The sequence below is a fragment of the Lytechinus pictus genome, chromosome 11 (assembly GCF_037042905.1).
Source record: "Lytechinus pictus isolate F3 Inbred chromosome 11, Lp3.0, whole genome shotgun sequence".
Taxonomy (NCBI): Eukaryota; Metazoa; Echinodermata; class Echinoidea; order Temnopleuroida; family Toxopneustidae; genus Lytechinus; species Lytechinus pictus.
The window spans coordinates 17185815-17213164 of NC_087255.1; the positions used below are offsets into that span (position 1 = coordinate 17185815).

Below are 27350 nucleotides of genomic sequence, written 5' to 3' on the forward strand. Positions count from 1 at the left end.
TAAACTGAAGTTTGTATGATTATATATACCAGGTCTATATTTATAGGCATAAAGAATTTCAGTTACCCCCACTATTTTCACAGTAACACTGAGTGTACAAAAACGTAAAATCAAACTTTTGATTTTAATATGGTAAGTTCAGCCCCCACTTTCGGCTCAACCCCACTTAAAAAAACTGATTCTGAGGCTCCGGGGGAAGATGTCCTCCAAAGATATTCGCCTCAGGGAGTTATCCAATTTGATAAATGTTTTATTGTTTTTCAGTTTTGTTATTGATTTTTTTTTTTTTTTGGGGGGGGGGGCGGAGTCCTTTGGGGATCTTTCAGGTGGAATTCAAATCGGGGAGTTGTAAGAGGACATTAGGGAGAGTTTCTGATAACATTCTTTTATGGTAAATTGCCAAATCAACTTTGTCTACTCTTCATGATTTTGGTCTCATCCCAAATGGTATAATTATAGAGTTTGACTACGAACCGTTTGGTCAAGCTGCCGATTTAGCACATTTAAATAATGATAATTTCCAGTTCGGCTATGCACATTAATTTCGTCTTATATGGTCTAACACAACTTCATCTATATATGAATCTCGATCAACTTTTCTTGTTGAAAAAATACAAAATTATTACTAGACGAAAAGGGAAGTAAGATTATTTTAAGCCATAATAATTTAGAGTTTTCTAGACCCTGTCATGTATTCAAAATATGGAAATGAGACAAAATGAGAATAATATTTGACTAAATGTATAGTGGATCAAAGGGCAGTTAGTCCAAATTTATGGTAGACCAAATAGGTTTGGCCCCTGTAGTAATAGACTATATCTCAATGTGAAATGTATCAGAGCCCCGTCTTACGAAGAGTTGCGATTGATCCGATCAACCACAACTATGGAAAGCCAACAACGTCAACATTTAAAATGTATGTTTGTTAAAAATATTTTCTAGATATTATGTATGTATTTATACATCTTTCGTCTTCTTGTAAATTCAATGTGTTTCTCTTTGTTTACAAAAGATATTGTGCAAATTCCCTCTACAAAAAAATCATTACATTGCTGTCTTTCCATAGTTGAGATTGATCGGATCAATCGTAATTGTTTGAAAGACGGGGCCCAACTGCTGGTAGACCATGTAGATGAAGTGATTAACCCGTATAATACTAAACACGTCGTTAAAACTCGAGTCTATTTTATCATTGAAGGGATACTCCGGGCTGAAGATAAATAAAACTCACAAAGCAAAATGCTGAAGATTTCATCAAAATCGGATAACAAATAACGAAGTTATTGAATCTTAAAGTTTAGCAATATTTTATGACAACATAATGCACATCGTCATGAATATTCATTAGGTGAGCTGCTGATGTCATATCACTACTTTCCCTTTTCTTATGTTATTACATTAAAATCATAATTCTTTCATTTCTTCATACATTTGTACATGATGTGTCTCCATTATAATGAAATAAGTTGCAGCAATAAATGACTAATGGACTTAATCAGTTACCAATCCAATTGTTTTAGTTCTTGGTAGAAAAAATTCGAATAAACCTAATTTCATATAATAAAATACAAAAGAAGAAGTGGGGATATGACATCATCAGTTTGCTCATTGAATATTCATGAAGACACGCCTAGAACTGTTTCACTGGAATTATGCAAATCTTTAAAATGCCATATAGCTTTTTTATTCCTAGAGTGCGATTTTGATAAAAAATTTCAATGTTTTGTTTGTCTGAATTGTCTTTATCTGTTGAAATCGTATTATTTTCAGCCTGGAGAATCCCTTTAAAGAACGATTTCAAAATGAAAATTCGAGTTTATTCAAACGTTTAATGCATGGGAGACTGCGTCTGCCTTTTTTTTTGGCATTATTATGATATGTTGCTATTATCATGATCACAAGGTATTGTCGAACATGACTATCTATTATAAAGAGATATAAATGGATAAAAATCAACATCTCGTTGTAACAGATTTTCAAAGGAAAGTGTACTCAACAGGATATAAAGGAAATGACCCTGGATATAGGTGGACGATTTGCATGAATATTACAGGTATCTTAGTATCTTGGGGTTGAAGCTGTTTATTTTTAAAAATATTTTCTTAGTCCCCCTTTCATTTCATTTCAAGAAGAAATTCAACCTGAAAAGCAGTAAAAATTGAGAAAAATATTGGTGAATGTTTGATGAAAATCCACTTAAAGATTATAGGATAGTTATTATTTTTTATTTATTTTACATTTCTGAAGTCTCGTGCGAGCAGCTTTCCAATATCATCTAATACAATATAAATTAAAGTTATTTTTTAACAACATGATGAATATAGAAATCTTATAAAAGGTGGCATGAAATAATGTGTTATTTAATTATATTCACTGCAATAATGGAATTTATATCACATCAGCTGATAGCCTGTGACGTCACAAATTCGAAACTTTAAAAAATTCATAACTCCATTATTCTTTAGCGGATTTCATAAAACCTTCATAAATATCTACATTTTCTTTCCTTTTTGGTAAAATAAATCATTTTCAGAGTGAATTAAGTTTCAGATACACATTCCAGCAGCTAGCTGGTTATATCTCGTCCTGACATCCCTCTTTAAAAACATACATGGCGTTAAATTTTATCTTCTTCTCTAGAACCTATCACTGCTCTGTGTCCCTGCGCTTATCAATTTCCCTGAATTACTTTTCAATGAAAATTCCCAAACTTTTCATATTATGACTCATCATCTTTATCTCTCACAATCTCCCCCTGATTGTCTCTCGGTCCCCTCCCTTGTTTTTGACCCCACCTCTATGGGCGTATACTCTCTTAACCAAATCGAGTGAATAATGCACGTTTCGTAAGTTGTGAATACAATTTTACTATGGAGCTAGCTCCATGGATTAAGATAGGCTTTCACTTGTTAAGTGAATTCCACTCTTTTTAAAGGGGAATTTGTGTGAAATAGTGGCATGTTCACTCTAAATTTCACTCCACATTGAGTGATCATGGACGTAACCATCAATGAGAGTGAAGAATGAGTGAAATTTCTCTCATTTCTTGTTAGATCTTACCCCCATCGAATTTTGTATAGTATACCAGGCTGTGGGAGAGATCCGTCTCATCCCGCGGGACCAAATCTTAAGAAAACGCCTCCCATGCCCACACCTCTCTCACCGCCTCCCTAGCGTCTCACTCTCTTCACTTGTTATCTAACCAGTTTCCACTCTTACAATCAATTACATACGCCTTTTTACACCCAGCTCTCCACATCCGGGCTATTTAAATTTTAATTTAACGAGGGCAACATTCTGCAAGATTTCACCGCACAAAACTGACGTCAAACTACATGCATTACCATTTTAACGATTCTTTTTTAATTTCATACAAGTCGTAAGGCTTTGAAATTATGACTAAACGTATACAACATCCATTTACTGAATAACTGATAATCAAATCACTTTGCAGGTACAATATAAAACACAAGGAGCAAAATCTAATTAAGCCTATGGACACATTTGGACTTTACTAGAAATGTTTCTTAACCGAACACCAGTTTACTTGACTTATTAGATCATATCATTATCTACGTATATCCCTAATTTGTTTAAAGACCATAAAATACGGATCCATAAAGTTGAAAAAATCTGATTATTGGAAAGCTTCGCACTAATTCATTACAAGCATTTTAAATGACCTTTAAAATTTGACTCTTTATCAGTATAGTACAACATGTTAGCAGTACACGAATCACTTGATTCTAAAGTAAACGAATCACTTAATTCATATAAGTGGCTATCCACTTATATGAACTAATTTCTTTATATTTTCAACCTGTGAATATCTAAAAACAAATTTACTGTGTATAAGCTGTTATAATCTTTGCCTTTCATATTGTGAGTTTTAGCTCTCCAATACAGTACTGCCTAACACTCTCAGAAAATAAACATTAGTTACCTCTACTAACTGTTGGTTAAGAGAAAACTACATGCAAAACAAATGGAGATTTTTCTTAACCAGCAGTTGTTAGGTTCATTATTATGTTAATCTAACCAACAGGTTGGTCAAAACATCTTGAACAATGTATGTCATATTCAATCATTTATTAATTATCTATGCGCTTTTCTATTTTCCTTTGGAAAAGGAAACTTTGTAATTTTTATCAAGGGCTCTTCATTAATATTTGTAAGCCATAATCTTAAAACAGATTTAACAATCGATGAAACGCAGTTACTTTTTACGCACAATATACATGGTATACCTTACTACCAATTGCTGTTTATCAATACCATTCTAAATAGAAATGAAAATGGCGAATATATTTCAAACAAAGCCTATCCTACTTGCAAAAAAAAAAGAATCTTCAAATTTCTTAAACGTTTTCATCCTTGACATCTACAACACCACATGAACATGATAAAACAAGTTCTTATAAATACTCAATATAGTAAACTCACAAGAATCATGCAGGGAGGGTTTCTTTATTTAAAAAATTGTGCGAATAATTTTTTTTGGGGGTTTGAATTTGTAACATCTTTTTTTTCTCATAATTTTGTCCCGCACTGGTACCCCCCGGATTGATGAAGCACCGGTACGTCAAATGTGAATATTTGGATTGAATGTGCACTCACCATCATGACGAATAAAAAGTCATGCAAGATAACGTCACTAACAAATATTTATTTTTTATAACGCAATTTTTTTCATTACCATTCTACTATTGCACAACACTTCTGAAAACAACAGGTATAATAATAAGAATAATGATAATAATAACAATAATAATAATAATGATCAAACAATGATAATAATGATGATTATTATCATTACTATCATTATCATCATTATTTTTTCATCATCTTTATCATTATTGTTACTGTGATAATAGAATAGGTCATATAACAGAAAAATTATAACAACCATGATGACGATAAGTAAAAGAAATAAACGATATTTTTATATCAATGAAACCAATGATAAACCTGTACATGTGATATCAAAATATCAAACAAAGTACATGTCTTTTTAACAATATTGGCAAATGAACAAATGACTATAAATTACATTCAGTTGCCTTGATCTTATTTTTCCTCGCTATTTGAAGAGTTGGTAAGTATATCATTAATGGTTTTACAACGTCTAAAACATCAATTATTCCGTTATTATGACAATTAAGGTATCTATTCCCGCTTTATTCGTGTTCTTGGAAAACCGTTAACTTTGTATATGTGGATACAGCAATGAGTTGAATGTATATTATCATGATTGATAGTACAGTATATTTGTAATGATGTGGCTCGGGGATGCGATATAAATATATCGATGCAGTTGCAAGTTGATATATCGGGCAAACATATTATGATGATGTGAGGATATACACTATACACTTCAAAGCAAACGGGAACCACTTAGAAATGTATCATATCTACATACAAAACACATACACACACATCCGCACAAACACACACGCGCGCGCGCACACTCACACTACTGTATTCCAACGATTACTCAATAAGTATCACTACAAGTATAATAATCAATTATTTTCGCTTCTCTTGCTTGTTCGAATCATTGCCTTCAAATATGACGAATTGCGTCATAGTCTTGAATATGCAATCATCCATACACAGCCTAACAATGACATGATATAAAATCGACGATGTAATGGGGTGAGGGAGAGAGAAAGAGAGAGAGACAGAGATAGAAAATGAGAGACATAATTAGATGGAGAGGGAAGGAAATAAATATGCAGAGAGACCGACAGAGAGGGAGAGAGAGAGAGGAACAATATAGAAAGAGGGTGGAATGATAAACAATTAACACAGATGACATGGACATACAACACAAAAAAGAGAGGGAAGAAGACGGGAAATTGTGATTTTTTAAAAAATTAACTAAAGCGAAATCCCCGTGTTACGTTTTGTTACTATTTTATGCTGTAGTTTATCACTATAATATTGTTTTTCTGTTTCCATTGTGTCATTATGCTTTTACTTGACATGACATAGGAGACAAAATTGCAAATTTGCAAGAGTTTTATTCCACCAGGTTGTGATACAAAAGGGAATACACTGTATTATACAGGAGTAACTATTCTAGCATCATGAAAAAGAATGAGCATCTATCTGAAACAGAGTCAAACAGTTTGCTTGAGTATTAACGAACTTAATCAAATTACGTGATTTCTTGACTCTTTGTAAAATAAAACGTAACAACCCCTATTTTAGTGGTAGAAATGGTGAATTACAGGTACACTTAACCCAATCGAGGGATCGTTTTACTTGTGCGAGAGTCCAAACTTGACGAATATCTTCTCTATAACGTGGGATATATTCCCCTATCCCTACAAAATAGTGCACTTTTGCTTTTCCTTGAAAGGGTTGGCATGTGCAGCTATTCCTTTTAGTAGACAGTCATCCGCCTCGTGTTGTAAGCAGTATTCCTGGAGCTGGTTGCACGCCTGAGATACGGTTATTCGCTCAATCTTGGCTTCGGATCGAAGCTGCTCCACGGTCTTCTTTAGCGCTGTTACCTGCGACATCTTGCCGACTTGGTCTCAAAACGTCCTTCTTGGAACTTCAAGTCCACCTAAAGTACCAACGACGTACTCGTAGCTGATTGGCCAATTTAGTGCTGTCACGTGGTAGGATACTGAATAGCGGAAGTTGTGCGCATGTGCACGTACGGCAGAAGCTCAGAAGGCCTGTAAGCAGAAGAAAACAAGAAAAAGAATAGCTATTAATTTGGATGTGAAAACAAGCAAGGCTGTGAAAATGAGAAGGCAGATATGTTATAAAACACATGCGATGGTTAGTTTTAAGGAACCGTGAAATAGCCCGAGGACCATCCCCGCTGAAGTAATATACATGTACACTGAATGTAATTGTCTTTGAAGCCACTCTTCATTATAGTAATAGAACTAAATGCTTATAAAAATGATATTGTTAAAGTAGGTTAGGTTATTCTCCAGCCATAATATATCCTATGCATTCAATATAATATATATGGATACTTGGAAATAAACCCAACATCAGTATATATATTCATTGGATTGCACAGGAAACATAAAAAATTTAGTAAATTATTCCCTTGAGAATATATTTTAGTATATTACACCCTTTAGTGCACCTGCCAGTTCCCGGTAAAACCTCAATAGTACGATATAATACAAGGTTGTCTGTTCTTAGAGAGGAAGTAGTATACTTTATGCACTCGCGGTATATATGGATACTCGATAATACTCGTCAATACCTTTACACAGAATTAGATTCCAATAACTGATATTTTATGAGATATATTAATAAAAACAGCTACATCCCTGCTTCTGAATCCGAATTGTATACATTATGTCATTCAATACGATGATTGCATTATTTAATCATTTCACAACATTGTCAACGCTCCTTCTTTGGGTATAAACACACCCACTATGTCCACACTGCCTTATCTCCCCTTCATATTTCTATGCATATATTTCATTTTCCACTCCTGGGGGCCGTTTCATAAAGATGTTCGTAAGTTAAGAGCGACTTTAAGAACAACTGGTGATCCTTTTTTTGCGCTCTAGTTATATCATTTACCAAAAGAAATGATCACCAGTCGTTCTTAAAGTCACTCTTAACTTACAAACAGCTTTATGAAACACCCACCAGATGGTCGTTGATATGCAAGTTTGTATTATGCGCAAGAATAATCATGATTGCAATCATGTTTGCTTTCAGTGTCGAACGAACAATATTACCGATTTTTTTCTTTTCAGATTTTAATCTACGACCACACTACACACCCAGTAGTAGATTGTTATCAACGATCGCGGTATTGTATAGAACTATTCATTCTTAATGTCGAAAATAAGGAAACAAAAAAAGGAAATGGAAAGAGATCCATATAAATAAAGGACTGAAGGGTAAGAGAGAATGGCAAGAAGAGGAGAGAGAGAAAGAAAGAGAGAGAGTGAGGGAGCGGAAAGAGGGGGGGGGGGGAGATAAAAAGGGGAGAGTTAGAAATTAGCCTCTCTGCTTTCACATTATAAGTCATTTCAATGGCAATTAAGATCTTTCTCTTTGTTCTCTTGAGACCGAGACCGTTTTTTTATGCTAATGACACAAAATAAGATGACACTACAAGAGAAATAAAAGCACGATAATTGCGTAATAAGAAAAGCAAATTTTGTTCATTGTTCAGTTCTGTTTCAGTTTTATATTTTGTTATTTCCAACAGAACAGTACCAAGTCCGTAGGGAAGGCGGGGTAAGTTGTGACACTTTGCTTTTTGCATGTTAGAATTGATATGATTAATAATCTTGTACAAATAAGTTCCTTGCCTTAATTTTTTTTTCTTCTGAAATATTTTTCACCTATATATAACTTTTTACCCCCACACTGAAAGTCATTGTCACCTTTGAAAAAAGAGATGTCAAATGGCTTAACTTGCCCCATCTGTGGGGTAAGTTGAGCCACCTTCTGGGGTAAGTTGAGCCACAAAAACTATGTACAAAATGTATGAGGGAAGAACCAGCATGTCGATTTTTTATTTAAAGTCTTTTCACTTGCTAATTCTCTATAAATGCTAACATCCTCTGAAAGGAAGAGAACAGTCATGTAAATTTGCTCCTTTCTGCCTGCATATCGATGGCTTTTTAAGGTTTGTTTGTTTTTTATATAAATTACCATAATAATTACCATGGCTCAATTTGCCCCATGTTGGCTGGCACACCTTACCCCAGTCCGAACTTAATGCGATAATTTCGCTTCAGCCATTTCTTATGCATCCATCATGTAAAAGACTATGACAAGAATGAGGATCCATACCTGGAATAACAATGTTGTTCTTATGTCTTCATTATATTTAAAGTCGTGTGTGTGTAAAAAGCACCTATCTAATTCACACCCTATTTTACTTTTTTGACTGAAATTTGTATTTTCCCCTCTAAAAACGTACTTTTTGTTTCAAAGTTGAGAACAATGTGGTGGGGTTAGGGGTTATGCAATTGGTCATCAATACATGAAACCACCGCAATGTCTGACTCATTCATTATTGGCCTGGGGGCGGTGGCTCAACTTGCCCCTATGCTCAACTTAGCCCGCCTTCCCCTATACATAGAAATGCGATTTTAATAAACAGTTGAAGTATACGCCTAATTGTTCATTTCATTTGTATGTTGAGACAGTCTTGCTTGTGCATCATATTCTAGCAAAGTTATCCATTCTACTTTTTTATGATTAGTTAGAAATTGAAAGGATTAAGGAATTACAAATTATGGAAATTATCTGGAAACGCCATCCCTAATTGCTCAGGGAGTTTATGAAAGTTTTAAACAATGAAAACAGTGCAGAGAAGTCCCTTTAAATAAATGTATAAGATTTGTCTTAAAGAAATGCAAATGATTGGTATCTTTGTTGCATATATACTGGCTTGCGTACCATTGACGGACATTTCCCATCTTTTATCATGGCGGTAACAGATTATTTGTGGCATTGTTGTTTATCTTTCGCGACATTGTGTTTTAATTTAAAATATTAGATTTTTTTACTTTATAAAGCATATAGTTCATGTTTTTGCCATGATACAAATATAATTACCCATACGACTGGACAATTTCGACGGACAAATGCATGATTTGGTGATATATTAAAATCATTTAATTTCGTGAAATATGATCAAGAGCGAAGAACATCAGTGCCTTTTGGGAACTGTTCAGACGACACCGTCAATTGCATATTGAAACAGAAACTGAAATTAAGGAAAAAAAAATAGTCAATACAATTTTTCAAGTTATGATATTGTGTAATGAAAACAAACATATTTCTCTTGACAGGTGTTCTTTAGATAACCAGTACGGGGGGGGGGGGGGCATTTCAAAAGGAGTTTTGTGTGACTTAGAGTCATGCTTAAATGCTGAACGGGCTCATGATATGTAACGCATGGATGAAGATAAGGGGGTGTCCCGGGTCAGATTTGATCCCGAAATCAGTTTATTGGGGCAACACTCCGTTCCTGCTTAAAAATAGTGATGAGGAATAAGGTCTGATGTGACTCCTTTGGGTAAGAACTGATCCTGTCTGTGTCACATCGGATCCTTTTCCGAGTCATTTTTGAACTACCGATATGTAACGCATGGATGAAGACAAAAGGTGTACTCTAGGAAATCCCGGGTCAGATTTGATCCCGAAATCGGTTTATTGGGGCAACACTACGTTCCTGGTAAAAAAAAGTGATGCGGAATAAGGTCCGATGTGACTCCTTTGGGTCAGAACTTATCCTGTCTGTGTCATATCGCATCCTTTTCCGAGTCATTTTTGAACTACTGATTCAAAGATTATAAAAGATTACGTGTATTGGTGTGTGTGGGTCTCTTGGTGTGTGTGTGTGTGCGTGAATCTTAGGTAGAAAAACAACACATTTAAAGGATGTCATATAATATATTTACTCAAGGTTTGTGAGGCGGTGACCTGCATGGGGGAGCGTTTCATCTCAACATTTCCCCCCGACATGATGTCAGATCTGACAATTTTCCTTGAATTTGATTGGCTGAGAAGCATTGTTACTATGGTAACTGTCGGATAAAACAGGAACTGTCGGGAAAAACGTCTGACAAATCCTTTCGTGAAATGCTCCCCTGGTTTCTATAACAATTAGACTCAGTCGAAGGTCTTTACCTAATTAGTACTTGGCGTTAGGTTTTCATCCTTTTCATCCTAACCATAATTAGCCCTCAAATATTAAAAGAGCTTTGAAGGCCAACCGGCATTTTGATCAGTGTTATCCAGAAATGATTGACATATAGCTAGGGATGCTAAGATCATAACAGTGCAGCCTAAACATGTTAAAGAAGAATCGCGTAACCTAGGGCCAGATTGTGTGAAAGATATTTTTGGTGTGTGCCTATGTTATTCTTTTTAATAGTTATTCCTCTCATTCTTCCTCACTGTGAAAGGCCCATTTGCAAATCGGGATTCTAATGAAAATAACCATGGGCCTTTTCACACGTGAATCCTGAATCATCATTGTAATAATGATTGCGATTGTAATCGTGACTGTGATTAGCGTTCGTGATTCTAAGCATGTTCTAGTTTGGTTTCACATGTGCTAAATATTCGTCATTTACCTTATTTTTCACCGGATTGTTTTACCGTGTGAAAGGGCGGCATATTGCTTCAGTAAACACTTTATCAAACTATAAGCACTGCAACATTATATTTTTTTTATACAAATACATTTTTCATAAAACAACCATTTATGTATTGCGAATCTCAGATTAAAGTGTAAATACAATTCAAATCATCGACAAATAGAAATGATCATAGAAGGTATACTGTTAAGTCCTTTGGTTCCCTTGAGGAAACTGAGGTTACAAGGTGTGGGAGAAATGGTACAGGGAGTACAGAAACTTATTGATCCTTTTCTAGTTCGCATAATGTAATACACTCTACTAAATTACCAATAATTATTTCAATAGTTTAGGAGTGCTATTCTCTTGCTATTTATAGTTGCTGTGGATGTAGCCTTGAAGGCAGTGAATTCGCTCCTCTCTTAAGAACATATTTTTTTTAGCTTGAAATTGTTGATGACACGACATTTGCTTTGGTCTTAATATATCAGATGGCATAGGGTTAGAGTTAGGATTGTAATAGAGTTTTTGCTTCAGAATAATATAAAATAATGATTATAGGTTTATTTAGTTTGGAGGTTAGATTCTATGTTTGGCTTTAAACGTGCATAATTTCCATCGGAGCAATTGTCGCCGGAACAAATGTCATGGAACCGATTTTGTTATGACATGGATCTGAAAATGGTATATCCCTACTGGATAGAACACAATGTCACACAGTGTACTCACATAGTGGACATATTTTTCATACTGTTAAAATACTCAAATTCAACAGTGTGAAGATATTTTCACACTGTCTGACTGTGGACACCTCTACAGTGTGACTGTTCACAGCGTGTTCGCATGGTCGACTATGTGAATCATGTATGATTCATACTGTTGAAATGCTCAAATTTAATAGTGTGAAGGTGATACCACATTGAGTATCCACACTGTGAACACACTGTGGGACACTGTGTTCATTCTAATAGGTATATGAAATTAAAATGATTAAAAACAAAATGAATCTAAAAAAAAACATGAAATAATATAGTGACAATGATTGTTGAGCAAACTTAAATAATCATCACGATATTGCTAAGTCAGTACCCGATTCATATCAGTTTTCGTGAATCCATTTGTAACGCATGCAATTCATACTGAGAATACTACATATTATATTACGTCCTTCCATTTTCCAATCTGCCTTGAACATTCTGAATAATTTGTTCTTACTCGGTTCCAATCTCGCTGCATAATACAAGAACAAATATTATCATTACACTAAAGTGAGGTGGAAATAATACCTAACATGTTCGATCTATTCACCAGTCTTCCTCATGGACGAAAATACTATATTTCTCATTGGGTTGATATGATTCATTTATTCGATCAGAATTACTTATCACGATGCAGAAATATTAAGTGAAGAGTTGCGGACCCTAATATTATAAAAAAAAAGAAACCAAGCTTATCAAAAAAGCATTGGAGTATTGTCACCTTTAGAGAGTCGCAGTATAATGGTTTCTTTTATCAACTAAAACTATCAAAGGGTAATTTCATTTTTGAAATCAAAGGGAATTGTGTTGTATCAATCTGAGCTGAATTAAAAAACTGAAATACAATACATTGTCAACTATGTGAAGTAAGATGTACCGAGCTCTCTTTTTGCACATTCTTTTTTTTTTAGATCTGCGGACATATAAAATTCCTTTACTGCCAAAGAAAGAATGCATAATGTTCACCAATAGGTATAAAGATATGCAGGTAATTTATGGATACGACTGGAAATATTTCTTGATCGAGGACTATTATTTTTAGTTTCTTTAAGCCCAGAGAAAATGGGAGGTGAGTATTTTTTTACAACCGTATATCTTTTCGTTATATTCTTTTAAATGTAAGTTATTAAATTACACATTCCCCTTTAAATATAGCGACTGAGTAGTCATTTCCACTGGCTGGGATATAATAATTGATCATATATTATATTATCATATCACATTCTACATGCGCCATTTACATGTATATAATCAGTACATAGTAAACATGCTCTTTGTTTGAGCATAACACAGAATTGGGGGCGAGTGAGTACTGCTTTTAATGGAAGTGCAAACCTACCTGACCATTAAATGTGATGATTTTAATTTCACTAAGTGGATCTAGCCACGACATTGTTTGCATTGTGACAGAAATGGGGTGACTTATGTCTATTCTAAAATGCAGGATCTGAAGGCTATACAATGCTCATTAAATGGTATCCATCTACATTTACATTACAAATGTTTAAATGTAGGCCTATTGTTTTTCTACTGGTAGAATATTACAAAGCTACGGGTACAATGTTGTTGAGGGATAATAAAAAAGGGAAAGCTGTCACCGCCACCGTTAAGAGTAGTCATAATACCGAAAGTAAATAATGTAAAGAAATATTATTATAAAACAAAACAATTAAGGAAACCTAACGTCATTGATGTTGTAAAGCTTAAAATAAATAAGCTATCAATGAAAACATTCGTGTGAATGTCTTCCTGGTGCTATATTGTGAGAAATTATACATGTACAAAAGCTTGTGGAAATTCTCCATATCGAAATATTTTGAAAGAAATGATGGTAAGAGAATATTAGGCCTATATGCAAAGTTCTATCAGTCTCCCTCTCTCTGTCTGTCTTTATATACACGATATATGTGTATGTGTTTGATGTGTTTATTTATAAAGATCGTCATTCGTTGTAAATAGAGAACTTGTGACGGTAAACGAATATTAAAAGATTTAAATAATCACTTTTACTATTGAAACCACTTTCTTCAAAAGACTTAATTTTTACGTGGTTCTGTGGTGTGCATGGTTAGAAATTTAATAATTCATTCTTGCGTAAATAACAAAATACATGAATTCAAAGCGGTGTTTTCTATCACACTTTTATCGCTCGCAGAGTTTAACAAAGCAAAATGTGGTTTATCGAGCTTTTGAGCTGAAAATGAAGATATATAGGAGGCGTTGTGTGTTTTTACTGAAATTGATATAAATATATGAATAGAATGAGCTTGTATGAAAGCAACATGAGCATTCATCAGCTCACTTCTTCTAAATCATCAATATAGATATGCTTTGAAACTGCTAATTAATGTGGAAAGGGAGTGCAGTTAGCTTCCTCAATGCCATGCATGTTTTAACGAAGCGCCCATACTATAGTGACGTGTGAGCGATTCACACATGACATGACATGGCACAATGCACGCCGCCATTTTAGATAATACAGGGTGTGTATGTGCATGCTGCATGCGCCTTTGTTGGGCAATGGCGGACTGTGGATGAGACGCTTTTCTACCAAAGATGGCAGGAATAGGTTGACACGTCACAACCTCTCTTGAGAGTTCGCCTTGCATGTGCATTATGTTCACATGCCTGATAAAAAAAATGAGCAAGAATAACAAATTTTCCTCTGTTCATCGGCTTTCTCGCAATGCCTTGCCTCAATATATGCATATAATCATGGGATATGTATCCGAATTGTATTAAAATGTCTGATGGGCCTTTGTTGAAACGAATTAATAATACACTGAATTCTAAATGACCTTCTAATCTATACAGTGGATGATCAAACTATGAAATCGTTGCCTGAAACATTCGATTTATCATTATCATGGTTTATCACACAGACCTGCAGTACAGCATGCGATAACTATACATGTATTACATATACTATACTGAGGCCTGTTGCAGAAAGAGTTGCAATCAAACGCAACTCTAAAAATCATGCACAACTTGATTTTCAACCAATCAACAGTGCGCTTTTTGGACTTGCGATTGATTTTTTGACTTGCGTTTAAAAGCAACTCTTTCTGCAACGGACCCCAGATCAGTAAACATATGACTTGGCTGGTACTGCATACCCTGACGTTGAGTGGCCGAGCAAGTTCTATTTCTGGCCGAAACAGCAAACTATAGTGTATTTCATTTCAAAAAACATTTTATCCAGTCATATCTCAAGTACAAGATATCAAGATCAACAAATAATGTTAACATCTTACAGTCAATGGTCCTGTATGAAAAATAATATGAATTAATTGTTAAGAATAAAAAATCTATTGTATGGGATCAAGCACATCATTAAAGATAATTATGATTGAATATTAATTAATTAAATTCCTAAATTATATTAACATGTATGTATCCGAGGGAAATAAACAAAGACGGATATTCACAAATACAAATGACAAACATCAAATAATATTATATCGACAAAACGAATTAACACTTTGATGAAATAAATATTGATATGAAAACAAATATCAAACAGATACCAACAAACTTGGTGAGGGGGGACGAGCTAGTGTATACACAATGATAATATTAGAGTGAAACATTATCAGTTTTAACAACTTGACCTGATAGCAGATTTACGAAATTGTAAAATTTTTATATTTCGATTTATTTCAACCAGAACAGAAAACTGATATCCCATAGCCTACCCTAAAAAGAAAATGGTGCAGGATTCATCTTAAAAATATGTTAAATCCAGAGGTGTATTTATATTATTCCTATTTAAATATTCACTAATAATCATATATATTGATTCTGTTGAACTAACAATTCCTTCTATCACTCTCCCTCTCCCTCTCCATTTCCCCTCATCTCTCTCCTCCTGACCTTCCTCTATGTATTCCACCATTGCTAGTGACTTGTTTGGCATGTTTGGATGAACTATTATACGTAGATATTTTTACTTTAGACGTTTTATCAAGCGCTTCACTCTACATGAGAAAGATTTGAAATAAATCTTGATCGGGTTTTAGATTGATGTCAGAATGATTTCATTAAAATTGCATATTAATTTAATTTAAACCATCAAAATTCAACTCTAAATACAGCGCTTGGTTGGTCACCCCCACGTCTGGTCATGATTTTTTTTTTCATTCCAGAAATTTTGAGTGTGAGAGTCCATCGCCAATCTATTCAATTTTTTTTATGTGTATACATGGTGTAAATTATATTTAAATCATTACGTAACAATGCTTTATCAGGAATATAATGACGGTGTTGACAAATACAAAAACAAAATCAATCGATTCCACCAATTATTGCCTACGTATTGCGCTGTATGTAGGGCCGACATTCTACAATATTTCGTCTGAGGGATGAGTAATAGATTAGGCTCACTATTGATGAGTCACATGTTTCCAGACGATGATAACAATTCTCACTGCCAGTATCACCTGACCCTCATCAGGGAGTTGGGAGTTACCCCCTGCTACCATCAAATACATCTAGATTTCAGTTGAATCTTCATATTCGAATGGGGTGTTGCAAGAAACTTGCGATCAATTGCCAGTCAATTTTTGGTCCCTAAATCAATCATACGTCTTGCAGTTAATTGCAAATTAGTGATTGATTGGTAATTTGCTCCTTGAAACAAGAAGGTTAATATGATATGCTACAGCTAACGTTGATCTTTCAGTTGTAAAATTGCAACAGAATATTTGCAATTGATCGCAAATATTTTCTTGCAACACCCCCTTACTCTTAACGTTGGTATCATGATATTTATCACTGTATATATGTATGTTCATATGTATTATATGTATTGAGGCTACGTCCCATGCAGGGACTTGCCTCTCATCCAAGCATGGTTTTTACTTGACAAGCCATTCGGTTCTATATCATTCATTAGCCAAAGTCACTTCAGTCCACCTCGGTTCCCGTTTAGAATATATATTTTTATGTATTATCGCATTGACATTGTCCTTTATGATTTCGACTATGCACTTTATTGTATTTGGTGAACGGATAATGAGTAAATCTCAAATGATCCTATAGTATCAGAGGACTAAGAAATAAAGAGGTATATGGAGCACTATGTAAAACAATATCTACCAACGAAAAAACATTAATTTACATGTAGCACATACTTCATCAACATTTTAAGCTACTCCATTTCATTTAATGACATGACATATCATGACATATATTTATATCTCAATAAATAGAGTAAAATTCACAATGCAAAATGCTGAAAATTTGATCAAAATCGGATAACAAAATAACGAAGTTATTGAATTTTAAAGATTTGCATTTTTCCGATGAATCAGTTCTGGGCATGTTTTTAGGAATATTCATTAGGTGGGCTGATGGTGTCATATCCCCACTTGCTCTTTTATATTTTATTATATGAAATTAGGTTAATTCAAAAAATTTCTACCAAGAATTAAAACAATTGGATTGACACCTGATTAAGTGCATTAGTTATTTATTGCCGCAACTTATTTCCTCATAATGGAGACACATCATTTACACATGTATGAAAAATGAAACATTTATGATTTCATGTAATAACACAAGAAAAAGGAAAGTGAGGATGTGACATCATCAGCCAACCTAATGAATATTCATGACGATGTGCATATAACTGTTTTCACAAAATATTGATAAAATTTAAAATTCAATAACGTTGTTATTTCTTATCCGATTTTGATGAAATTTTCAACATTTTGATCTGTGAATTATACTCTATTTAAATATGAATATTTTCAGCCTATACTATACTATAACCTAACACTATACCCTATCCTAAACCTTATTGCAACCCTAACCGTAACCCTACATCTTAGACGAAATAAAGCCCCGAGCAATTGTCGCCGGAGCAAATGTCGTGTCACCTTTCATTCACCTGCCATTTTCAGACTCTTCAAGAAACGAATTATGTTTCTTACGAAAGAAATCGAAATCATAATTAGTAGACTCTGTAAATAAAGTAATATGTCACTAATACGGTGAAGGGTCGCTCTGATCATTAACTTTAAAACGGTAACCAGATGTGCTCTTCACAAGATAAACCTACAAGGCTGTGCAGTCATTGACTTTACATGGACTACTGAACGACCCTTATATACTAGCCAGTTATTAGGTCTATGTGTGTATGGAAACGGGCATATATATTATTGTGCAACTGGAATATATACGACAATTAAAAACGAGGAAGGTTAAAGAGAGAGAGAGAGAGAGAGAAAGAGAGAAAGAGAGAGTTTGCGGGAAGGGCAGAGAGGGGGGGGGGGGGTAAACGAGAGAGAGGGAGAGAGATACAATGAGAGAGAGGGAGACAAACAGAGAGAAATAGAAAAAGGGGGATATAGAGAGGGAGAGAGAGACAGAGACAAAGAGAGATGTATTGTGCATGTCGTGTGCATGAACAAGGGAGGCTCAAGGGCAGTTGACTGATGCGGTCTTTGTAAAAAGCAAACAATGTCACTGCCTTTGCCTAGTAACAGTGAGGCAAGTAATTTACATAAATTACGAATAGATAATCATCATGGCGTTACTAACTCTTTTTTTTTTAACCCAAAGCAATTCCAACTTTCCAGTTCCAGAATTTTTCATTAATTTCATATTTAATTTTCTTATTGCTATTTGGGGTCTTTAGCGCTGCTGGAAAGAATGTGGTATCCTGCTGTGTATTCACAGTACTGTGGAACACAATGTTCTATTATCCTTACTCTGTTGAATGTGAGCATTTCAACACTGACTCGCATCTCCACATACTTCACTATGTAAACACATTCACTCTGAACACAATGTGTGACGCCAAGCTCTTTCGAGCACGGTTATTTCTAGGAATCATCATTTTCAATCTGAATCTACTTGTGGAAATGCCTACATGTCGACCTAACATTTTAAATTTAATATTTGTCCTTACGACTATTACTGGTTGGATATGATCCTTCATCTTCCACTGTCGAAAATGTTGATAGTCTAAGTAAAAACTGATGCTTCTTCCTTCGTAAATGGGTGCTCGGGTGATACTCAAGTTGTATATGAATTTATTTAGTATTTAACTTTCCTGTTCGAAAGAACACGGTGTCACACAGAGTGTGTCAATATAGTGAGTTCACATAGTGCCGATAGTGGACTATGTGCATATAAGATTCACACTGTTAAAATGCTCAAGTCTAGCAGTGTAAAGATGGTTTCACACTATGTGGACATCTCATCAGATTGTTCACAGTGTGCAAATAAAGAGGACTATGTAAAGGAGCGATTCTCACTGTGAAAATGTTCATAGTTAAAAGGGCGAAGATACATGTAGTTCTAAGCTGTGGACCCCTCCACAAAGTTAGTGTCCACAGTGTGTTCACAAAGTGAACCCTGTAAAGCTGTGATTCATACTGTTGAAACGCTCAAATGTAACAACGTGACGATATTTTCACACTGTGGACATTTATACAGTTAAGTGTTCACAATGTGTTCACAAACACAAGGTGCAGATGTGATTACACTGTTAAAATTACCAAAATTTAACAAAGTGATAATGATTCCATACTGTGAAACTATTCATAGTGTATTTACGCAGAGTACACTGTGAATATGAGGTCCAAAGTGTTTAAGTCAAAGCATTTAACATTTTATTTCACACTGAACATTGTCTTTCTTCATGCAGTTTTTGTTAAATGAAATTTGAACATGATTTTGTTGACCTTTTCATATTTTTTTTTATAGTACCTTTGAAATTGATAATGATAACAATGAAAATAATACTAATGGTAATAATAATAATGATGATGATAATAATGATAATAATGATGACAATAATAATAATGATAATAATAATAATGATAATAATGATGATATACATCTTTTATATAGGCGCTACATACTGTTTCCCTGGCTACCCTGATCGGGAGCTTGAGCGTTCAAGGAATTACTTCCTACCGGGTACCCATTTACTACACTTGGATGGAGAGTGACAAATGTAGATTAACACCACGCCAAAGATTGCGAGTGCTACGGTGGGAGTGGAACCCCTGACCTTGTGGTTCAATTTCCGGTGACTTATCCACGGAGCCACAACACCTCTACAAGAAAAAAATACAAAATATACAAAGGATACGAATCCCATTCCCATTAACACTTTAGGATGTTGTTTGTTTAGACAAGGCTGTCATGAAATATAGTAAAACAAAACGGTTTCATTAAGTTACATTAAACAATGTACCGAGGAATATTATCCCAGCCAGGATATTATAGCATTGTTATAATATACATTCCCCCCTCAAATAGATTTATTCTCCCACAAATAATTTACTCAAATGCAATGAAATACTGCTTATAATAACGCACAGTAACATAAATTCATACAAACAAATTAATTGGGAATTTGAAATGTGAATGATTATCGATAAAGCACAACTGATTTTGTTTTGCCGAAATCCTATTCTAAACAGGAGTATAAAATTTGGTTTGTGTTGCCGGAATATTTACCATAATTAACTTATATAGCCTGAGATTTAAAAATAAAATTTCGCAATTTTCGTGTACGCTCAATCATTGTCAAAAATATGACACTCTGCGAGATTGGATAACATTTTTATTCTTTTTTTTTAATTTTCAGTAGGCCTTTAGTGACTGGAACGGGCATTGCTTCAGGAAATGAAAGTACTTTTAACAGGAATATGTCTAGGGTACCAGCAAGAAGAATTTGTTCTCTTCGAATTTGATACGTCGAAATCCATTTTGTATAATCACCAGTGTAGATTGTTTACGATGCAGCCAATACGCTGTGAAGTGCAATCAAGATTATGACCCTTCAAACATGGTATCTATTTATCAAAACATTGTTCAATGATCGTAATAATTTTTGAAACAATGAAATACATATATTCAGATAGAAAATTCAAAACAGATGTGGGACTGTATAACAAGAAAAAAAAGGGAAGATTGTCCATCCCACCTCCACTGGTCAGCATTTTTTAAAATTTAAACATTAGATTTAGCCCATATGCCTGTGTATGTAGCTGAATGGTAAGGCCTGTTCATAAATATTGTAAGTTACTATTCCGTTATGACTACCACACGGCGCGTACATACACCTTTTCCGCATTACCATGATCATAATGATTAGACCTACCAAGTCAATAAAGACTGATTCCATGCTTTGGTAGATATTTTCATGCAGGTATAGAAACTATCATTTCAAATAAGGATAAAACAATGCAATTTTTCCAAAGGAGAGCATTTTCCCTTTATTTATATCTTATTTCGATTCAATTCCAGTAAACGCTTTCTTCCTATTAACATGCATAAAGTACATATACAAATCATAAGCAAAACAAAATATGAATACAGTATTGCAATTATGTTAATGGAAAAAGGCGTAACAACCACAAAACAGGCGCTTGTGTCGGGATACGTCTGAATTAACAGTAACTAACAAAGGGAACGGCCTAAAAAGTGAAAGGAATAGAAAAGATGATTTATGCGGCCTTTCTTTTATAGTACTAAATGATTCCGTTGCACCGGATTAAGGAACTATACAAAATATATCACTCAGAAGAATGTGATGCAGGCCTATATGGCATATCCGCACTGTCTCGTACATTCGTCAGAAATAGGATGATTTTGAAGAGATTGCATTTCTTCACAAATACCACCTTCATCTTGCAAAAGTGGTGATGTTAGCACAGAATTTGGCGACCGATAGCCCTAAATTTTGTTAGAAAGCCGTTTTTATTATAGTAACATGGGAACATGGAATGCAGTAAAATAGGTGCATTTCTAATTATCATAGCAACGCAGTAATGGTTGAATGGATGGTGTAACATTGAAATGATGCAGGATAATAATACTCACTTTTATGAAATGAAGTCTTACTCAGAATTCCTAGTACTGGATATTTCCTCTCAGTGACAAAGAGCAAGTGCTCTTTTTGTTTTGGTTAAATCAGGAGACAGATTGAAGGGAAAATATATGGATTCCACCCATTTCTCTACAATCCCTGTGATATCAATCCTACATTGAATGCGCTGGTAGGGAATTCGTACGATTTTCCTTGCCGGTTCTGCCCTGCCTTGTCTTTCTCCGGATAATTATAATGAGGAAAAAACCCTACCGATATAACCGTACACATCAACATCGAACACACAATATCTGTGTGTGTGCGTGATATAAGGAAGCGAGGGTACTTTTTTGTGTTGGGAGTATGTGCAGCCTGGAGCAGCGTGAGTGAGAGAGACCGTGAGTGTGTGCGTGAGTAGATCGTGTGTGTGTCAACGTATGTGTGTGTGGGTCATCGTGTGTATATGCATTTGAAGATGGGTGTGTTTCTGAAGGGACGTGGCGTACACTATACGCAGTAGGCATAACGGGCAAAGAGGTGTATGGTAAAACGGGTATATGGCCTAGCTATTTGCTATCTTCATCGGACGTATGGTGGCAGCAAAGGAGATAAATCTACTGTTAAACATCGGGTTCTCGATTTTCGTTAATTATAATACACACATTTGAATAATTTCCAATTTTGTTAGCCTTTGAATATGCTTCACTTTTCGTAATGAGCATTGATTTCATTAATAATTGACCTATGTTCTCTGGTTATGATAACGTGTTGGCATTTGTGATGGAAGAGAACGCAATTGAGACTAATCAATATTCAATATCTGTATCATCTCAATCTACGTTCGTAGTCTATCTTGCACCCCGCATTGTCATAGATAAATTACAGCTTCATTTCTATCTAATTTTTTCTAATAGAACCTAAATTGACCCACATGTATGCCTCTTTGAGTTAAAACTAATTCAGGCAAATTAAGACTTTGAAACAGTATAAGCAAATGTATTACATTATCTTGACGAGAGCCTATTCGTGCTTTTTAAATTACAAAGGTGACATCTTGAATTTATGTGTAATATATTACAATGAATAGTTAAACAAGTTCAGTTTATCACACGAGGCAGAGTCTTAAGAAAAGAGAAAACTATAGTATTGGTAAGAGATGAAAATGGAGGGTATTGAGGAGGTGGAGGAGCCGTGGTGTAGTGGTTCTGACTCTCACCTTGTAAACAGAGGGTCGTGTGTTCGAATCCCACCGCGGTCTGGCGTCCTTTGGCAAGGCGTTAATCCACACTTTGCCACTCTCGACCCAGGTGCTAAATGGGTACCCGGTAGGATGTGAAAGTCATTGTAGCTTGTCCAGTACTGTATGCGCCTCACCGGCGACTGACTGGAATACTCCCCAGGGAGTGGAGGATGTGCACACATTGTGTGCGGGGATGACTGATTGAATCCGATGACCGGGGTAATAAGATATCTGTAAAGCGCTTAGACACGTCGTTCCGATGTATTAAGCGCTATATAAAAAACGGATTATTATTATTATTATTATTGAGGAAGAAAGCTTTAGAAAGATTTTTTTAAAAGTAAGGTAAGGTAAGTGTGTATTGGCTAATGACAGATAATAAATGCATGATGACGTAAAATTTGTCAATTATCTTTGAAGGAATTTTATAACTAACAAATGATTCTTTTTAATTTTAGGAATCATAATTCGAGAAATGAGTTTTGAACGCAACAGTTCCGAGTTAGTATGAATAACGACAATTAAACTCCCAGGTTATACATGTACGGGTATGTTATTGTTTTAGTCGTTATATTTTTTTCACATATGAAATTCTTTCCCAATGTATAAAAGAATGACTAAGAGCTTTTCCTGTATGTGTTATGAAGAGATTTCATGTGCTAGATTTAAAATATAAAAATAAGATGTAAATCAACTCATTCAATGTGCAATGTGATCAACCAAACATTCCGTTTTTTCAATAAATTATTTCATAAATTATCATAATCAGTACATTTCTTGGTAATCATTCAATGAAAAAAAACCAGCCACCGGTCACTTGGCAGTTAAGATTTGAATAGGCTACAATCCGGGAAGTGAAACAGAGAGAGACAGAGAGGGGGAGCCTGGGAAATGGAGGTGGAGGGGGGGGGGGGGGTTATATGACTTTTAATTTGTAAAAAGGACAAAAACAAGAGGAATGACCTTTAACCAAGTCTTACCATATCTCGCACTCTTGCTTGTTACAGGTACCATCACCTTACTCTGACTCTCACGAACACACTGCTGAGGTCCACAAGATGAATATGCTACACTAAAATTACAATTCCTGTTCACTCATGCATTAAATTTCAATTTACTAACTCATGAAATTTGACTAAGAAACCAACCTTGCAAATTCCAAAGGACTAACCACTCAAAAAACTGTAAGGCTAATTCCTGCCCAGTCTAGCCGAGCTTAGTCTCTCAGGATGAGAGAAGTGGGGGAGGGGGGTAGAGATGGAGGGAGGGGTTGCTAAATGTGCTGTTGACCTTTATACCATCAACGTACTTCACCTACTTAAGTCCTATCTTACCGCCTATTCTCCCGACTCTCATGAACACATTGCTGAGATCCACATGATAAAGTCAAAATGCTGTACTAAAAATTGCAATTCATGATCACTCATGCATTAAATTTAAATTTAATAACGCATGAATCTTCTCAAACAACAAACTGATCATTAATTCATCACAAAACCCTCAACTTTGCAAGTACCAAACAAACAACCTGAAAGAAATTGGAAGGCTAATTCCGGCCAAGCCTAATTTTCATACCTTTTGTGTCAGTGGGCAGTGCTCGCTCAAGCATGAATAAATTTCCAAATTTTTGATGTCATTTGAAAGTTGACTTTATTGGCTTTCCATATATAAACTCCTCAAAAAAGTTTGGAAATCTGACTTTGATCGATAATCCCTCCTCGGTTTTAGTAAATATCAATGAGTAATTAATATTAATGAATAGAACATTTAATTTGCTTTAAAATGATACCCTACATGATATGATTATGGGTCACATAGAGATGCAGTGCCTTGAAATGTGGGGCAAGGTCAAATTTCAAAAGCTGCAAAATGACACAATATTGATAGTCACTGTTGTTTTTTCCGTGGTGATGATTGAGTTTATCAGCGGTTTCTTTTAATTATTTTCATGCACCTTAACATCAACATTAACATGGAATCAAACACACCTCTGCACAAGCAAACACATAACAAACAAACATGCATGGGTATTTCAAACCACGACTCAAACCATGTTATCTCACAGAACCATCACTACGGAAGCAGGGGCTTGACTTGAATGGATTTTCATCTCTATTGACACAGACAAAAGAATCATGTTCTGTATTGACCCTTCATGACTATTTCTGCTCGTTTTGCAGCTTTTCAATTCAGACCTCATCCAACACTTTTGAATCCTGCTCTTTTCGTGATGGCATGATCATGACAAGCATAGTATCATTTTTGAGAGAATCAAATGATCTTTTGAATGATATCAAATATGCATTGTGTAAAATTGGAAATTGGGAGAAATAAATGGCCAAACTCAGATTTCCAAACTTTTTTTTGCTCGTTTTGCAGCTTTTCAATTCAGACCTCATCCAACACTTTTGAATCCTGCTCTTTTTGTGATGGCATGATCATAACAAGCATGGTATCACTTTAAAGAGAATCAAATGATCTTTTGAATGATATCAAATATGCATTGTGTAAAATTGGAAATTGGGAGAAATAAATGGCCAAACTCAGATTTCCAAACTTTTTTTGCTCGTTTTGCAGCTTTTCAATTCAGACCTCATCCAACACTTTTGAATCCTGCTCTTTTTGTGATGGCATGATCATAACAAGCATGGTATCACTTTAAAGAGAATTAAATGATCTCTTTAATGATGTAAAATATGCATTGTGTAAAATTGGGAGTTGGGAGAAATTAATGGCCAAACACAGATTTCCAAACTTTTTTTGAGGGATTTATATAAGTCTTTCCCCCAAAGTAATATATTTTTTTTTATTTGGCAGACATTTCAAAAGTGTATAGTTTTTTTTGGGACGCACTGTAAAAATTATTTCGTACTGAAAGAAAAAAAATGTCCGCCCAAGTGTCGCCATGATAATAAATATAGTGTTTTAGGAAGAAATTGTGTAATTGCTGACAAATTAGCACTATAAGCACTGACTTCCCGACGGATGCCGGGTATTTTTTCAAACAATAACAATGCATTGTCCTACATGTGCTTGTCTTATGGGCCATCTTTAGTTTGATCGTTTTTCAGCTTAGATTTCACGACTTCTCAAAATTCAGTTTTTGTAAATGTACCAGAACTAGATCTATGATGATATAGTGAGAATTGACCTGTTAACCTTTTATGACAGACTTTTTCATTGAAGAACTAATTACTGCAACAATACTAGTATTCATCATAACATCCGTGTGTTTGATATGTCTTGCAATTTTATTTTATGATTTTCCAGGTTTCATATCATGCGTTCGATATCGTTATGTAAAATTATCATGTCTTTTACTATCTATTTTTGTGTGTGTTTTTAGCCTTATTCAAATTAATTTGATTCATATTACCTTGAATTGTGTTGAATGGAAATTTAATAAGGAATTATTATTGCCGGTCACTTCTCTTGTTTCAATGTTCGAGAATAAGTGAATGAAATGTTAAATAAAGACATAAGATTTTAGATTCAAGATCTGAAAAATTGCATTGTCTAAGTTTTTAAAACTAATATAAAGTTCTTAAAGTTATTACAAATGATATAAAATTTATCAAAATTATTATTAAGTAATTAAAAAAAAAAAATTTTGATTCCAGACAAATACATATTCTGACTACCATGTTAAGAACTATATTTATATGATCAAACATAATTTCAGTAAATGTGTGTTACAAGAAACAAATAAGAGAATAGAAGGAATGGTTAACGAAAGAAGAATTGAATGGTAAAGAAAAGTATGAAATGAATAAAATGAATAAACAGCCAAATAATTAATATACAAACACCAGATAAATTGTCTTACACCTCATATGAAGAATAATATAGAAGATATAAATCTTTTTCGTTTCATGTCTTTGAAGTAATTTCCTATCATGGTTACATTAAAACGGAATTTGCATGTGTCTTAGCCACAGATTCAGCTTGTGTAGCGCCAGCTATGAATCATGACTTGACAGTCAAAATCCTGACCCATCGCATCAGAGGACAGCGATGATTATCGCTGTTTATTAGTGTTTACCAGTTGAATAATATATCATCATAATTTATCCCCGACAGTGCCGAGTGCCAAACTCTTTTATAATTAATCTTGAATACAGATTAGATTTAAGAGCTTCTATACATGTGAAACGTTGTCTACTATAATTTAGTTTTTCATTACTTGTTTAATAGTTTAACCAAATGTTAAAATTCTTAATCAACAAAGTTTCGATTTTTTGGTAGGCCTATTCAATATAAACATTCAAAGCATGTTTGGTTAACAACTACTGTGATGTATAAAGTTAAGTGTTGTATAAAATATAAAATGGTGTTGTTACGACATGACTTGTGTAACAAAAAAATAATAATAATAAACAAATAAAAAAATGATAATGTTATAAGGGCAATTGAGGAGTTCAACTCTG

The 27350-nt window shown here is 34.5% G+C and overlaps 1 long non-coding RNA gene across 1 annotated transcript; it reads right to left on the reverse strand.

The window, feature by feature from the left end:
• Positions 1 to 3340: 3340 nt before the first annotated feature.
• LOC135156021 (uncharacterized) lies at positions 3341 to 22128 on the reverse strand. The gene is made up of 2 exons (XR_010295164.1): positions 21698 to 22128; positions 3341 to 6689 (listed from the first exon to the last, which is right to left on the reverse strand). It is a non-coding gene; the product is annotated as an uncharacterized LOC135156021 (long non-coding RNA).
• Positions 22129 to 27350: the final 5222 nt, after the last annotated feature.